General features: G+C 35.1%; 1 long non-coding RNA gene across 1 annotated transcript; it reads left to right on the top strand.

Moving 5' to 3' along the window:
- Positions 1 to 5,623: 5,623 nt before the first annotated feature.
- LOC125674318 (uncharacterized) lies at positions 5,624 to 8,200 on the top strand. Its single transcript, XR_007370074.2, has 2 exons — positions 5,624 to 5,702; positions 7,758 to 8,200. It is a non-coding gene; the product is annotated as an uncharacterized LOC125674318 (long non-coding RNA).
- The last annotated feature ends 8,920 nt before the right edge of the window (positions 8,201 to 17,120 follow it).

Raw genomic sequence — 17,120 nt, forward strand, 5'->3', positions numbered from 1 at the left:
TTGTACTCATTCTTCTGAATACACCATAGGTACCGCGACATCTATAGATCGTCACTCGGTAGAATTTTAAGTTTGACTTTCATACTTTTTACGTAGACATATTCCTCTAAATCAATAAAGTTCAAAACCTGGACTCAGTTGCACGAAGGTTAGTTAATTTTAACTGACTGTTAACTTGCCATTAACTTAAACAATCATATAGTGTTAACTTGAAGTTAACTGTCAGTTAAAGTTAACTAACCTTCGTGCAACTGAGTCCAGGTGAGTGGAATTGATATTAAACTATTTCTTTTGCTTGTGTTCCTAGATATATCTCAAGTTATCTTATTTTATCTTTCGCTTTTAAATAAAAATTCATGAATATGAGACAGCTTTATTTAACTTTGCTGCAATGAGGGATTATAAAGTATCGCTTAATATTGTGCTTTCCTCTTTTTAGTTCAGTTCATTGATAGTGTACCAAATTCTCAAAAGAAGTTGCGATGTGACCCTATGTGTATATATTTATGTATCCTGCTGGCGTTTTTTATATATCATGTATTCATATCGAATTGCTAATTTCCAATATCTTTCAATTCAGTACCACAATGAAAATAACTGTATGCAATTTGGTGTCATACTGTATAAATAAAGAAAAAATCAAATAACCCACTTACACATCTTTTAAGACTTGCATATTATTAGTATTATAGTTGGTAACATTTCTATAGTTATTTTACCATCATTTTAACATGACTTTTTCAAGTGCATAATTGTACATTTATTTCAACTACTGTATTTTATGTAATTTGATTGTACGGCGTGGAACTTTTTTTTCATGCATATCATGTTTCAGATTTTAGTAATTTTACTTCACATTATTGATGCTTTTCTAGCATTGTTTTGATATCATCTGTTTTAATGCTATTATGATTTCGCTTTACTATTTTTATAACATGCTGTATCATTGTATTGTGTACAGGACTTTAGAGCGGTAATGTATAGTCATATAGGGTGCTATATAAATAAATAATATTATTATCATTATTATTACACGGGTTATTATTTTTTCTCTGTTATTTTTTCTGCAATGGTAGCTACCTTCATCACCCGATGAATTAAACGACAAAGAAAGTATTTTATTGTTTAATTAGTGCACTGATCACCGCTGCTCTCGTATCTAATTACATGTACTTATACCTGGTCTTAACAAACATTAATTGTTATCTGATTCGGTCTGATCAATCCAGGAAAATATGCCTGGATTTTAATGTTTGAAAACACTGAACGCTCTTTACATTGCACCAGACTTAAATCTAAATATGTGGAAGTCCAATGTTTTACGGAGGCGTGACGCGCCGACAGGGAGTAAGTGCAATTGAAGCCTAAGATTTATTTTTAAAAATGTAATATTACACAGGATAAGAGTAGAACAATTTCTAGTTGATACAAATTGGGTATTCTCGTGAAAATATTCAGGAAACCAAAATTATCTGTAGCTCGATTTGCATAGAATCTGACGACTTTCATACCAATTATTATGCTGTTTTTATACGCTAATTTTGACTACATATTACTCCATCTACCTGATCAAGATTTAAGACTCACGGTGGTTGTGAGCAATTGACAGGGGGATACTTACTCATTCTCAAAAAAATGATCCCACTTCAGGTATATCCAGAGGTCCGTGTTTGCCTAACTCTCTATTTTGTATTGCTTATAGGAGTTATGAGATTGATCTCTGTTCATTTTCTTCATCTTTCATTGAAACGTTATTCTCTCAAAATCTCCAACACGTGAATGGTAAATATTATGTATGATGGAGACGAGAAAATGTCACATTTCTACCTGCAAGATATTGTCTGTACTCAGACGGGGTTATTTCAGCTTCTCCATCGTCAACTCTCCATATTCATGAAGTTATATTCCATTATCACCTACATATGGTGTGTATATATCTCAACTTATTTGATACGCAAGAGCTTGATCTCTGTATGATCACTTTTTTAGATCGAGGCAAGCTACTGTCAAGCAAGTTGATGGTGCAGGGGTTTCAACAATCTCGTTTAAAATCAGCATTTCACAAATTATATGGTCGCTATTACGATGTAATTTCCCATTACAACGTTTGGTGAAATGCAGCAGGATGTGTTTCATACGGATTGTTAGGCCGTTGTTTTCACACGGATTTTGACTACGAATAACTCCGTTTACCTGATCAAGATATAGGGCTCACGGCGGGTGTGACCAGTCGACAGGGGATGCAATACAATATCCATTTCAGAGCTAAACATGTTTCATGAAAAGCTACTGTACTGGCTGACAGGCTCTCTCGTTTAAAATTTCCGGAAGCTTTCAGGGAAGCTCCATACTTGGCCAAGCAACCAACACACGTTCCATGCCAGCTTTATCACATTTGACACCGATGGCATGTGACTTACTACAAGTCTCTCTCAACCCTGCTACAGAAAAGGCATATCTACATACATGGGATAAGTTGTATCATTGGTCAGCATCAAAGCTTACTCTCCCATTACAAATATCTACAATTTGTAACTTTTTTGCTCACCTATACGAAAACAATTACTCGGCAAGCATGTTAGCATCACATCTCACGGCGGGTGTGACCGGTAAACAGGGGATGCTTACTCCTCCTAGGCACCTGATCCCACCTCTGGTGTGTCCAGGGGTCCGTGTTTGCCCAACTATCTATTTTGTATTGCTTATAGGAGTTATGAGATTGATCACTGTTCGTTATCTTCACCTTGCATGTTTCCGCCATTTCATTTCTTCATAAAATTTTAAACTTGCCTGACCCATCCCAAAATTTTCTAGTACAAAAATTGTTAAAAGTCTGTCAAAAATCATGTCATGGGGCAAATTCTCATGAAACTCATCAATGCCATACATAATACATGCTCCAATTTTCTTCACCGTGTTTTATTGAAAGGATTGTTTCTCAATGCCTTTTTTGATTTTTCAGACTAGGGGAATTAGTGACTAAGTCAAAACAGGCTATAGTTCGAGTAATACAAAGGTCTGACGTACATTTTGAAGCAAAAGGAGGGAAGCCAAGCAGCGTAAGCTTAATGTTACATCGTGCAAAAACTATGCAAGCTGACCAATCAATTACTATTTGCTTAGAGTTCCAGCCTGACAAGGAATTCTGTCCACTTTTGTGCTCCCTTTTACTATTTGCGTAAATTCAAACATTCAAGTGGTCACATTTTTCAGTTTGTTAGACATATGATCCCACCTCTGGTATATCCAGGGGTCTGTGTTTGCCCACCTCTCTATTTTGTATTGTTTATAGGAGTTATGAGATTGGTCACTGTTCGTTATCTTCACCATTATCTCATAACAATATAATACTTTCTTATGAGTAACCCATGAAATATAAGGTGATTCTATCTGAGGGTTGGATCACCTTAATATTTCATGGCAACTCATAAGAGAGTATTTTTCTCTCATATTTCTAGAAAGTTTCCGTTTTCCTTGTGCCTAGCAACGGCATTTTGAGCTGTACATTAAAAATAAGACCAGAATCGAATTCTACAACCTTCATTTTGGTAACTACGTTGCTGACAAAAAATCGGTCGACGAGTGTATAAGTGAATTGCATTAGAGTTATTCCTCTTTGAATGAGAACACAATAAATCGATAATCAGTGTGATGCGTGACGTCACTCGGCAGTCCATCAGTTCGAAACATTTTGACAGACCTAATCAGAATCTGAATCCACAACTGCACGCTTTTTTCTTAAAGGAGCATTAATATCAATATTAATTAAGCAGTTATTTAATGACGAGTGTGTGAAGAGAGATTCCAAGTGGGTTTTGTTGGTGGATATGGGCATGGATAGACTTTCGTTTTCCACACGTGCAAGGACTCGAGTCTCATGGACATTGGAGGCACCTGTTTCACCTGAGACACATATAGGGACAGTAGACGTTGACAAAGTGAATGTGGAGGTAGGTCTAGAACTAGTAGACCGTGTGGGCTGGGTTTCTGTGAACTGGCATAATGCACCGGATGACATAGATGTACTCGATAGCATTTTCGATATGAGGAATATGTGACTGTTGTTGAGTGTCCGGTAGTTGTGTATTTTTGGGTCCGGTCACATACACCTGGAGATAATCAGAGACATGGCAATATGTCATTTTTTGTACAAGAGCTTTGTGGACGCTAGGCTAATGCTCGTCAATCGAAGTAAGTTGCAGGCTAGTTGTGTATTGATTATTACGTCATGGGATATGAAAGATAAACGTCACGTGATATGAAAGATAGAAATATCTTTCATACCTTTCTTTCATAGAATATATGTATCTTACATACTGTTCATTATCTTCATCTTTCTCTCATGACAAGTACTTATCTTGTGCACGTACACCAGTATCTGTATCTACATGATTTATAAGCACAACATGGTTAGGGAGAAAATGTAAATTCATTCTCAAAGCATTTCTTACATCTTATGACCTTTAGAGATAAAATGATTTCGAGAACCCATGTACAGGGGTTGATCAAGAACATTTCAAATGTGGGTTGCAATCAATTTTTGTACATTTTCCGCTCCAAAAATTAGAATCGCTCTGTATATATAATTTATAGAATCCTGTTCTCAATGTCGCTCTGTAAATGCAGAATCTTATTTCGGATTTTGTTTGTATTTTAAGAATCTAAGTTGAAATATTGCTCTGTATTTATAGAATCTTATTTTGGATTTTGTTTGTATATACATAATTTTATTTGGAATGTCGTTCTGTACTTTTGATTCTTAGTTTGAATGTCGCTATATACTTTTGATTCTTAGTTTGAATGTCGGTATATACTTTTGATTCTTAGTTTGGATGTCGCTCTGTACTTTTGAGTCTTGTTTTGAATGTCGCTCAATACTTTTGAGTCTTATTTTGAATGTCGCTCTGTACTTTTGAGTCTTAGTTTGAATGTCGCTATATACTTTTGATTCTTAGTTTGAATGTCGCTCTGTACTTTTGAGTCTTATTTTGAATGTCGTTGTGCAATTACAAAGTTGTATCCTAAATGTCCCTCTGTATATACAGAATTATGCTTTCAATGTCGTTCTGTAATTACAAATTGTGTTCTTCATATTTAGAGGTAAAAAATAAATACTGTCCAATGTAAAAGTCTTTGATAGCTACGTGCGATGCTTAACTTCACAACGACGAGATTAAACGAGATGAGGAGAAATGTCATACTGTGGAAGTACACTACCGTGAAGGTAGAAAATGGAGTTCGAATACGACAGTAACAATCTCAAAATGGGGTGGGATGATACACGACCAAACACTACTGTATAGCCAATCTCATCGATTCGGGAATGCCCACTTTTGAGGTCCTATGCTGAGACATGGAGATGAATGTAATGTTCCTCTTTTCTATTTGGTTTGATCTCGGTCCAGAAAGTTTGAGATTATTGGAACAAAGTAAGGAAAGTATTTGTTTATTTTCAGAAATGGACCTAGAGACACTCTATATCGCGTGATAGTAGAATAACTGACTGTGTGTGAATTACAACTTGCCTTATAATGCCCTAATTCATCCTCGTTATCAGTAAAAGCCAACCTTCCCCATCCTTCCTATCATTGAGGCCTTCTTGTCTATTTAAGTGTAGTTTTCTATTTTTGTAATTAAATGAACACATACATTCCTTGAGACAGAAACTTGAAAGTAAGACGACGGTTCTGGCGTAACAAACGGTAAGAATATTTCGGATTGTACATGTAGCATGGGCACTGTTAAGTTCTATACCAGAAAAGGTTTGCAATGATTAAAAATCTTATTTAACTATAAAAAACTTAGACCTCTTGGCAAATTTAACTTAAGACCATTTGATAACAAAATAGTACTTGCGGGTCATGATAAACAAAAAATCTTTTTATGTTGCCTAAGCTTTCAACTCAAGTGATCTTTTCTGATCACCGGCGGCCCCGTCCTCCGTCCATTCTCTGTCCTTCTGTCGTATTTTACAAATTTTGAAAGGTGTGTGACTCTTCAGCGGTAAAATTCTGAACCCTTTTACCCAATTATCCTTTATGATAAGTTTAGTTGAAATTTGTCCAGTGGTCTGCACTGGACAAATTTCAACTAAACTTATCATAAAGGATAATTGGGTAAAAGGGTTAAAAACATTTACCGCTAAAGAGTCATACCCCCTTCAATTAGTGAGAAGATTAATAGTGAAAATATGGTGAGGTATTTTAAAGGTATATGAAAAGGTTAAGGTAACGAACAATGGTCAATCTCATAATTCTTATAAAGAATACAAAATTAAGATTGGGGAAAACAAAGTCCCCTGGACACCTCAGAGCTGGGACCAGGTGCTTCAGAGAAGTGAACACTCGCTGTTGATTGGTCACACTCGACGTTAGCACTATATCTTGAACAGTCGAACGAGGTAATCTTTGGTAAAAATCAAAATGTAAAGAATGTCCTAACAATTGGTATGAGCCATATTATACAGCATTTGACCAAATTAGGTATTATTTCTGTAAATTTGATCGTTATAATGACCAAAGAATTTGCAAAATGCTGTCTTCAAATAAAACTGCTGAAACCTCAACATCAAAGTAACCGTTAGTAGCCGGCCTCGAATTAAAAACTGATCATGTGCAAGACATGCTCGTGCCTTTCGAATCAGTTGAGAGACTAACAACTCGATTTTATGAAAAACGAGATGATTTCAGTTTCTTCGTCGTCAACTTTCCATATTTATATAGAAACATACCATTATCACTTGTATATGGTGTTCATGTCTTTCAACTGATTCCAAAGGCACGAGCATGAAGCAAATGTGGAAGACTAAGTTATGTCCTAGATTTCTAGTTAACTGAGGTTAATTGAATAGAAGAGCATAAGACAATTTATTCTTCTTATGTAGAAGATTTTGAATAAATTCTGTCCTTAAAAATATAAAAACATGTCAAATAACAAAGAAACACAATCTCTGCTTATGGAAAATGCTATAAGGCCGCTTCATATTACTCAACGTGGTTTTGCCTGCCCTGTTCCCTGTTTGACAGTCCTTATGGCTGAATGCAGGTGAAGATAACGAACAGTGATCAATCTCATAACTCCTATAAGCAATACAAAATAGACGCACCGGAGATGAGGTGCCTAGCGGGAATAAGCATCCCCTGTCTACCGGTCACACCCGCCGTGAACCCTATATCCTGATCAGGTAAACGGAGTTATCCGCAGTCAAAATCAGTGTGCCAAGAACGTCTTAACAATCGGTATGAAACACGTCAGACAGCATTTGACCTAATGCGAGGTTGTACTGACGAACTAGATCATTATAATGACCATAGAATTTGCTAAATGCTGACTTCAATCGAGTCTGTTGAAATCCCTGTACCATCAACTTGTTTGTCAGTAGCTTACCTCGATTTAAAAACTGGCTATATGCAGAACAAAGCTCTTGCATATTGAATGAGTTGAGATATATAAACACCATATGCAGGTGATAATTGCTACACAAATATGGGAAGTTGACGATGGAGAAGCTGAAATCATCCCGTTTGTCATAGAGTTGAGTTGTCAGTTTGCCGTTAATGTCTACTTCCAATAAAATATCTAAGTATGAAGCAGAAGTGGACGACTCAGTAGATTTGTATTGCTTATAGATTTGGTTGATACATAAAGTGCATGAAACCAAACATTACCATCAGTGACAAAACTATCTTTACCAAACTTTATCAAAACTGCCTTTCATGGAATGATAACTTTTGAAACGTTAAATTGTGTCTTTGCAGAATTCCTACAGATGAGAATGTTCACAACAACCATTCCCCCAGTTTATGAATCTTCCACAAATACACACCGTTGGACTGAGCTTCTGGACATACTCCGTGAAACCAATGTATCTAATTCAGCTTTCTATCCACTCGATGAGGAATCTTTTCATCTCGCTGATGAATCTTTCTAACTCCTTGAGGAATCATTCCCATTCATTGATGATTCTGGGATGAGAATGATTTTCATTGTCTGTACACTGCTTTTCGGTTTTGGAATAGTTGGAAACCTAATAACCGTGCTACTAATTGTCGTCACACAACATCTCCACTCTCCAACCTACGTCACGATCGCCTGTCTAGCTATATCCGACTGCTTGGCCTCCTCCACGCGTTATGCTATGTTCCTGATTTCTTTGTTTTATTCTAATTTCCAGGTTTATTCAATACATGTATTCGGGATCTTTAGTTATTTGTTTATGCATTCTGCACATTTTCACATGATATTGCTATCATACATTCGCTACGTTTTCATTGTTAAACCTCTAAAGAGTCTAAAAATTACTTGTACTAAGGTATTTAAATTGTCTATAATCATTTGGGTGTTCTCCTTTATAATAAGAGGAGTGTACGGAGTGAGACAAGCATTATTTTTGTCTGAGATGATATCAATTGATTTACGTAAGAAAACTGAAATTGGTTTTGCTCTGTATATAGCTGGGATACCATTTGTATTGGTAAGCTGTTTTCATATCGGAAAGATTTGTCATTTACGAAATAAACCAGAAAGAATGGATGGAGGTAGGGTTAAAGTAACTAATCCAATGTCCATCATGTTCTCAATAATCATCATGGTATATCTAATTACTATAGTGTATCCTATGTTGTATACAATCATTCCATTCAAATTTAGATATCGTAATAATTTGTTTCATTTTTTTTCTTCTGATAAACAATTGCATAAACCCTTTCATATATTTTGCATTTTCTCCCCCAGTTGTAAAATTGCTCTCCAGATTAAGAAATTATATGAATTGATTGATTGATGGATTATAGTTTTACTACAATATTTCAGCCATTTTACGGCAGTTAACTAATTGAAATATGTTTGGTTGTTGGTGTTTTAGTTTCCGTGACGAACCTCTGCGAGCCTCCTATATATCGAAAATCAGGGAAATGACCTTGCCCGTGCCAAGGGGTTTGTGATCTTTAACATGGGACAAGAAATTATATCATGTATATCACAACAGCTGAAAGCAGACTGTATTCGTGTCCACTTTCACAAACAACAGATACGATACTAATCTTTGCGGACCACTCCATGCTATTTCTTTGAGGAACAGCAGTGTCCTCCTTCCTGAACGTTTCAACGTTTGCTTAGAATGAAAGAATTCATTTTATTCAAATAGAAGATTTCATAATAAACTTAAATATATCTTTTTGTCTATTAACAATAATAACTTTCATTCATATGTCGATTTGAAATATCCCTGTGAGCTCGAAGTAAAGGACACCACAGAGTCGTCCACTTCTGCTTCATACTTAAATATTTTATTGAAAGTAGACATTGACGGCAAACTGACAACTCAACTGTATCACAAACGGGATGATTTCAGTTTCTCCATCGTCAACTTCCCATATTTATGTAGCAATATTCCATTATCACCTGCATATGGTGTTTATATATCTCAACTGATTCGATATGCAAGAGCTTGTTCTGCGTATAGTCAGTTTTTAAATCGAGGTAAGCTACTGACAAACAAGTTGATGGTACAGAGGTTTCAACAGTCTCGATTGAAGTCAGCATTTAGCAAATTCTATGGTCGTTATAACGATCTAGTTCGTCAACACAACCTATCATTGGGTCAAATGCTGTCTGACATGTTTCATACCGATTGTTAAACCGTTCTTGGCACACTGATTTTGATTACAGATGACCTCGTTTACCTGAACAGGATATAGGGCTCGCGGCGGATTTGGCCGGTCGACAGGGGATGCTTGCTCTTCCTGGGCACCTGATCCCACCCCTGGTGTGTCCAGGGGTCCGTGTTTGCCCAACTATCTATTTTGTATTTCTTGTGGGAGTTGTGGGATTGATCTTTGTTCGTTATCTTCACCTTTCATGCTACCTGAAACATTAATATTACAATTTGTATGCAGTGTTTATACGTTTATGGGATTTTATGACGCGAAACAATATTGTCGTAGTAACAACATGCTAGCATTCTTTATAAATGTCTCTGATATTACATCAAATCCATTTTTTAAATCTGAATGAAACGGAAGAAAACTATATCAAATTCATGTTTAATACAATTTGTATACTGCCAGAAAATATTTTATTTCATATAAAACTTGTACGAATTACTGTCGTTCCTTAAAGGAATATATCGTTACATCTATCTACATGTATCTATCTATCTATCTATCTATTTATCTTAGACACCTGATCCCACCTCTGGTGTGTCCAGGGGTCCGTGTTTGCCCAACTATCTATTTTGTATTGCTTGTAGGAGTTATGAGATTGATCTTTGTTCGTTATCTTCACCTTGCATCTATCTATCTATTCTATCTATTTATGAATTTAAATAGCGAAGATAATGAACTGTCATCATTATCATGTAAAACTTATACGGTACCAATTTTGATGCACCAGATGCGCATTTCGACAAATAATGTCTCTTCAGTGATGCTCAACCGAAAGTTTTGAAATCCAAAATAACAGTAAACTTGTAGGTCCTATGAGCTATTTTAAGGACACATAGAGTGTCAAAAAAGTGGAGTCCAATTCGTCTAAGGATAAGAGCTATGTATGAGGGAAATAATCCTTGATTTTGAAATGAATTTCTAAATCTTATCACAGCAATTAAATATACATCCGTATTTTCAAGCTAGTAACGAAGTACTTAGCTACTGGGTTGTAGAGACCCTCGGGGACTAACAGTCCACCAGCAGAGGCCTCGACCAAGGGGTCATAATGTAAAACTGATACGGTACATACACGGCACTTTATAATTCTTATAAAGTAAAAAAAATGAAGAGTTGGGTAAACACAGTCCCAGAGGTGGAATAAGGTGTTTAGAAGGAGTAAGTTTCCCCTGTTGACCGGATGTAGCCACCTTGAACCCTAAACCTTGTTCAGATAAACTGAGTAATCCGTAGTCAAAATTAATATGTAAAGAACAGTCTAACAATTGGAATGAAACACGTCACAAGCTATTCATCCAATGACGTGTTGTGTTGTTAAGTTAGATGGATGTAATGACCTAATAATTTTCGAAATGTTTTATTTTAAACCCCTATAGCATTACCTTTTTGGCAATAGTTAGCTTCGATTCAATACCTGATAATGTGCAGAAGATGGTCTTGCTTATACGTATCGAATTGGCATAAACACCATAATGCAGGGTATAATGGAATATTGTTATATAAATTTGGGAGGTCGACGATGTAGAAGCTGACGTTATACAGCTGAGTCGGTAGATTTCCGATAACGTCTATATTTAATCAAATATCCAAGTATATATGAAGAAGGCGATCTCACATATTGAGGGTATGCTTTAGTGATTAAAGTATTTTCTATGTTCTAAAAATAGAAACCTGTTATGGTATAGCTTGTAAGACTTTTTCACAAAATAGGCTTTAAACATGAGGTCATATTAGGACAAAGTTTTACATAAAAAATGAAAGATGAACTGAAATGGCTATAAACTAACGTTCCACAATATAGTTTTACCAAAAATCTCGTTTCATGTTAATTACATGATGAACTCATTAACATTTGTACTTTTATTATTTAAATGTCACATGGAGCATACATTAGAACACAGCGGTATAAAACTCTGAGTTTAAGTTTGGAGTTTCTTTATTTGATGAAATTCTGATAGGCATATGACCCCGTATATACTTTCACCGATCTAGTATATATGGGCGATAGTAGGTACAGTTAAATCATTGAGGCTGTACTTGTATATTGTTAAAAACGTTTTAAATTTAATATCGATGATATTTTAAGGAGAGATTAACAAAACATTTACTAAAACTGCTCCATTTTGGAAAGGTGTTTGAACTCCATGATCTACCTGAATTAATTCGCTCTATACAAAAGATGATATCAAGTGATTAGGATGTACTGTGCGTATTTTAGGAACATCAACACATCTTCGACGGCATGTATTTTATAGTGCATATATATAAATGTTATTATGATGTACTTCCTACCGGGGCAACTATATAGGACAACCGGAACCAAACTAGTCGACTGTGTGAGAGTCCACAAACAACAAATACGGGACCCGCCCGTCAGGAATACACCCTGCAGTGAACATTTTGATTTATGTGCCAATGGAAACTTTTTAATATTTCCGTTTTATAAAGTTTTAGAAAATAATGAACACTTACGGAGAACAAAAGAGGACTATTTAATAAAGTTATTCAAACCTAAATTGAATGTAAATTAATTATTATAACTTGGATGTTATATTTCAAGTCATTGCTTTATTTTTGGCGCCTTATTGAATTTAACTTGCGCCAATTTAGTATGCTGCCTTTGCGACGTCACAATAGCGATGTCTTAACTACAATGTCATAATAAGTACATTGTACTCCTTTGGTAAAACTTGTTACACTCTGAAGAGCCGAACTACACGGCGAAAGCGCTAAGTGCAATTAATCAAATGTGGATCATGTGTACTTAGTCATCGTTGGATATATTTTTTCTACTTATTACCGATACCATGCATGCAATTTTACTATACATATATCACAAAGAAAGTACAGATGGTTTGAATTAGTTATTTACGTAAAAGAGTGTTTCTCTCACAAATACCTAATTATTCAAATTTCAAAACACAATTCTTAAAACAAAAGTTTGTCAGCCTACAGTCACAATTCATTAAGGTTTTGAATATCATGTTATGGTTTTAGGAAATTGAAATTTAAATTAGTTGCACATTGTTTCAAAATATTAATTGGGCAGTCAAACTAAGATTTCATGTTTTGGATCAAGAATACACAGCATGGGCAGACTGATTTGACGATTTGATCGGCATTGACAGGATACTGGTATCTCAGTAGTATATGGTAAAACACAGGTATGGATATCCAGGAGTTCCTGGTTTTAAATTTGGTATTGTCAGTTACGTGTTATCCTTTTCTTGTTACATTTAATGCGATATATCGTTTGGCACATGAATAACTCTGTATGGACGCAAGTTTGCTAATTTCGAGCCCGAAAATGAATAAGGGTGGCTGCAACAATCATGCAGATTAAACTATACGATTTGACACACGTATTGTTCAGTGGAAGGGCACCTGCTGGAGACCAATATTAAATTCAGGGGTCCAATCTTTGAATTCCGGTCTCGTTTCCTTCTTTCCTCGCCACTACAAAAGGAAAATGTATAGACAGAAATATAATATTTAGCATAAGCTGAAAAGTTTCAATTCAAAGTAGATGCATTGTAATTGTGAGTTAATTATTATGAAGAATCAGCTTTAGAATAGAAGTTAACAGTTTAATCTGTTGTGTCAGCAGACAAATGGAAATAAACAGGTGTTTGAGATTTGATGTTTGAGAATGTAGGTAAGTTATATCTAGCCGTGATCACCTAATAGTAGCACCATCAACATATCATAAGTCAAAAGATGTACTTAATAAACTGCGCACTTCAGGAACGCATCTGTCCATGCCAAACTTCCTGATTCATGAAAGACTGTATATGTAATTAAATTGTATGGACTTTCAAGTTGAATACAATGTTGAATGAGTTAATTGTATCCCTAAGATGGGAGGGATGAACAATGAAATATGTTTTACTAGCGATATGATTGTCAACGCAAGGAATTTGAAGTTTGATTTCCTTAGCTTTCCTTTATTCCTCTAAATCTGATATATCAGTTTAACAATCAATAAAGTTCAACACCAGATGAATGGAAGTAATATTAAACTATTTTTCTTGGTGTTCCACGAGATGTATCAAGTTTTTATTTTTCATTGTGTTTTGTTTTCTTTTTTATATTGTTCATTTCCAATTGAAAATATTAACTCGCAAAGAGGAGAGAAATCTATATCACTTGCTACAAAGAGCGATTTAGAGGTTCATTGATAGCGTGCCATAATCTCTTATATAGTTGTGATGTGAAACTGTGTATATGTATTTGTCTCATGATGTTTTTTCATACCATGTATTCGTATTTTGATACGAATTTCAGATACGTTTTAATATGTGTTTTGATGCAATACCACAATGAAAATTATCTGTATGCAATCCTGTGTCATACTGTATAAATAAAGATTATCATTATATCATTAGTGGCCCAATCACTGTTGCTCTCGTATTCAAAATTCCTGTACCTGGTTTTTGCCAAACGTTAATAGTTATATGGTTCGATCTGGTCATTCAATGAAAAGATGCCTCATATTTGTTGTTTGAAAACACACACATTTCTGTTGATTTTGCAAGACAGTGGCGTTAATATGCTCCATTTGAATCTGTTTTAGACCAAGGTTTTACAGAAGTGTGTAAGTGCAGGGAGCCTAAGTTTTATTTTGTAACGACGCCAACGTACACACGATGCGAGCAGAACAAATCCGTTTTTATGTAATTTAGGTATTCCTGTTTGAAGTGGAAAACAGTTTAGAAATCGGCATCATCGGTAATTATATATGATAAAATTTGACGTGCTTCGCACCCATTATAGGGCTATTTTTTATATACTGATTTTGACTTTGGATTTCTCTGTGTACTTGATCGTGATTCCTGTATTTTGATCAGGGTAGTTCGTAGTAGTCAAGCTAAGTGTGCTTATAACAGCCGTACACTCAGTATGAAACACGTCAGACAGAATTTGACCCAGCGATAGTCTGTATTAGCAGACTAGACCATTATAACAACCATAGATTTGGCGATGTACTGACTGTCATAGAGGCGTTTGAAACGCTTGGATAGAACATGTACCGAGTTTCATCGTTGCTGACAATTGATGATAATTACTGTTAACAAGCTGTTGGTGCTGATGAATTCTAACGATTACTGATGTTTTTACTGTTGGTACTGATGATTTCTGTTGGTGCTGAGAATTACTGATATATATTGTTGTTTGTGCTGTGAGTTCTGATGTTAGGGATTTTCGCAATTCTTGCTTGTGCGAGTTGTCGTTCGTGTGAGACGGTATCCAAAATTTTGTTTGTCTATAAATGACTGAGAAATCATGTGTTACATACTATGGCTGACAACAATATTCCGGCTAACGGAAAAAAATCTAACCGATTAAAAAATTTGTACTGATGGAACGAAATATTTGTAGTAAAAAATATTGTCATATATATAAAATGTGTTTAAAAGGGGAGAGGTCGTAATAATAAAAAGTCTAGATGATGTTAATTAATTATTGATCCGACTTACATCCACAGTAAACATTTTAGCAGAATATTATACGTTATGAAAAAAATGTACATGTGTTTTGTAAATAATTTAAATCCAGATCTTACAGACTCATTTAATCATTACAACTTTGATTGCAAAATTACAATGAAATAGAAGACTTGCAATCAAAATAATTACGGATATCATCTCTTTATATGGAAAAGTAATATATAATGAAATATAGAAATAACATACCATAAGGTGCGGATGATGCTAGCCAGCAGGAAGTCGTCAAAATGTATTACTGCTCTGATTCCATGGGTAAACATGGTAGATTTTTACATATACTGTAAAAATACTATTATTGAATAAAGAAATATAAAATGACCAATGCAATCAAGAGCCAATGAAATTACACAATCAAACTTTTCTCAGCCAACTCAATCCAGATGCAAAATAGAACTTTTGATAAATCAAAATTTAAGATTACATTTCATGAAACGATAAATGAAAAAATATAAAACGAATAAATGCATATAGAAATTGATATTTATACTATCCCACAATTACGATAATTATAGTCCATTTTGTAGGTAAACGTCTTTGAAAGTTCCCAGTCAGGTTCAATATCATGCATGAAAGGTGAAGATAACGGACTCATAACTACTGGTCAGTATTACACCGATAAGCATTGGAAAGAATTCCACGCTGCAAGCATAATCCATAATGAAGTTCATCTCAAAATTAAGGATTATCTCCCTCATGCATAGCTCTTATCCTTAGACGAATTTGACTCCACTTTTTTGGCACGCTGTTTTTGGCTATAATAGCTCTAAAACTTCATAGATATTTTGGATTTCAAACATTTCGGTTGAGCATCACTGAAGAGACATTATTTGTCGAAATGCGCATCTGGTGCATCAAAATTGGTACCATATAAGTTTTACATTATGACCCCTGGGTCGAGGCCTTTGCTGGTTGACCGTTATTCCCCGAGGGTCTCTACAGCCCAGTAGCTAAGTACTTCGTTACTAGCTTGAAAATACGGATGCATATTTAATTGCTGTTATAAAATTTAGAAATTCATCTCAAAATTAAGGATTATCTTCCTCATGCATAGCTCTTATCCTTAGACGAATTTGACTCCGCTTTTTTTGGCACGATGTTTTTTTTTTTTTTTTTTTTTTTTTGGCTATAATAGCTCTAAAACTTCATTGTTATTTTGGATTTCAAACATTTCGGTTGAGCATCACTCAAGGGTCATTATTTGTCGAAATGCGCATCTGGTGCATCAAAATTGGTACCGTATAAGTTTTACATATTAACTTTTGTATTCTTCATAAGATAAAGTATAATATCGATGACTGTTCCGGCATTATCGTTAAATTCAGTAAACTATATTCATCCGGGGGAAATGGGGAGGAACGGGGGCAGCTAGAGGAGAAATCTACCTTCCACGGGTTACATCTCAGACTATCAGTACAATATATCATTTGTAGCTGTTTATGTGTGTTTTCAGTTCACATGGAGCCATATTAAAGGTATGCTTTGACGTAAGTGTAGTGGGAGAATATATTAGGATTTTGCTTTGATTTTATTTTTTATGTTAGAATTTTGACCCGAGATGCAAGAAGCAAAAATAAAGGGGGAAAAACTATAGACGCAAGTAAGGGTTTAGGACTTGCGTCAACAACACACAAAACTTGCAAGTTGAAGTTTGTTGATACTTATTAAAAATGATTTATTTGAAGCAATGTTCGGATGTAAGTTAATTTTGGAAGTCCCTGGTGTCTTTGATGGTAGTGTTCGAAGTTAATGGTAAGTCTGTACATGTAATGATAAGGGAATTCATATTCAAAGGATTTTTTTTATTTGAGTGATTTGTAAATTCGTTGCCGAAAGTTTATATAGACCGTCCTATACGAACAATAACTCTTACAAGGAAACATTACAAAAAGAGCTGCTAAATGTACCTGTCTGTGACCTTGCAGGAAGTGTGACAATGTGCCATAGGCTA

The sequence above is a fragment of the Ostrea edulis genome, chromosome 3, assembly GCF_947568905.1.
Source record: "Ostrea edulis chromosome 3, xbOstEdul1.1, whole genome shotgun sequence".
In the NCBI taxonomy this organism is placed as follows: domain Eukaryota; kingdom Metazoa; phylum Mollusca; class Bivalvia; order Ostreida; family Ostreidae; genus Ostrea; species Ostrea edulis.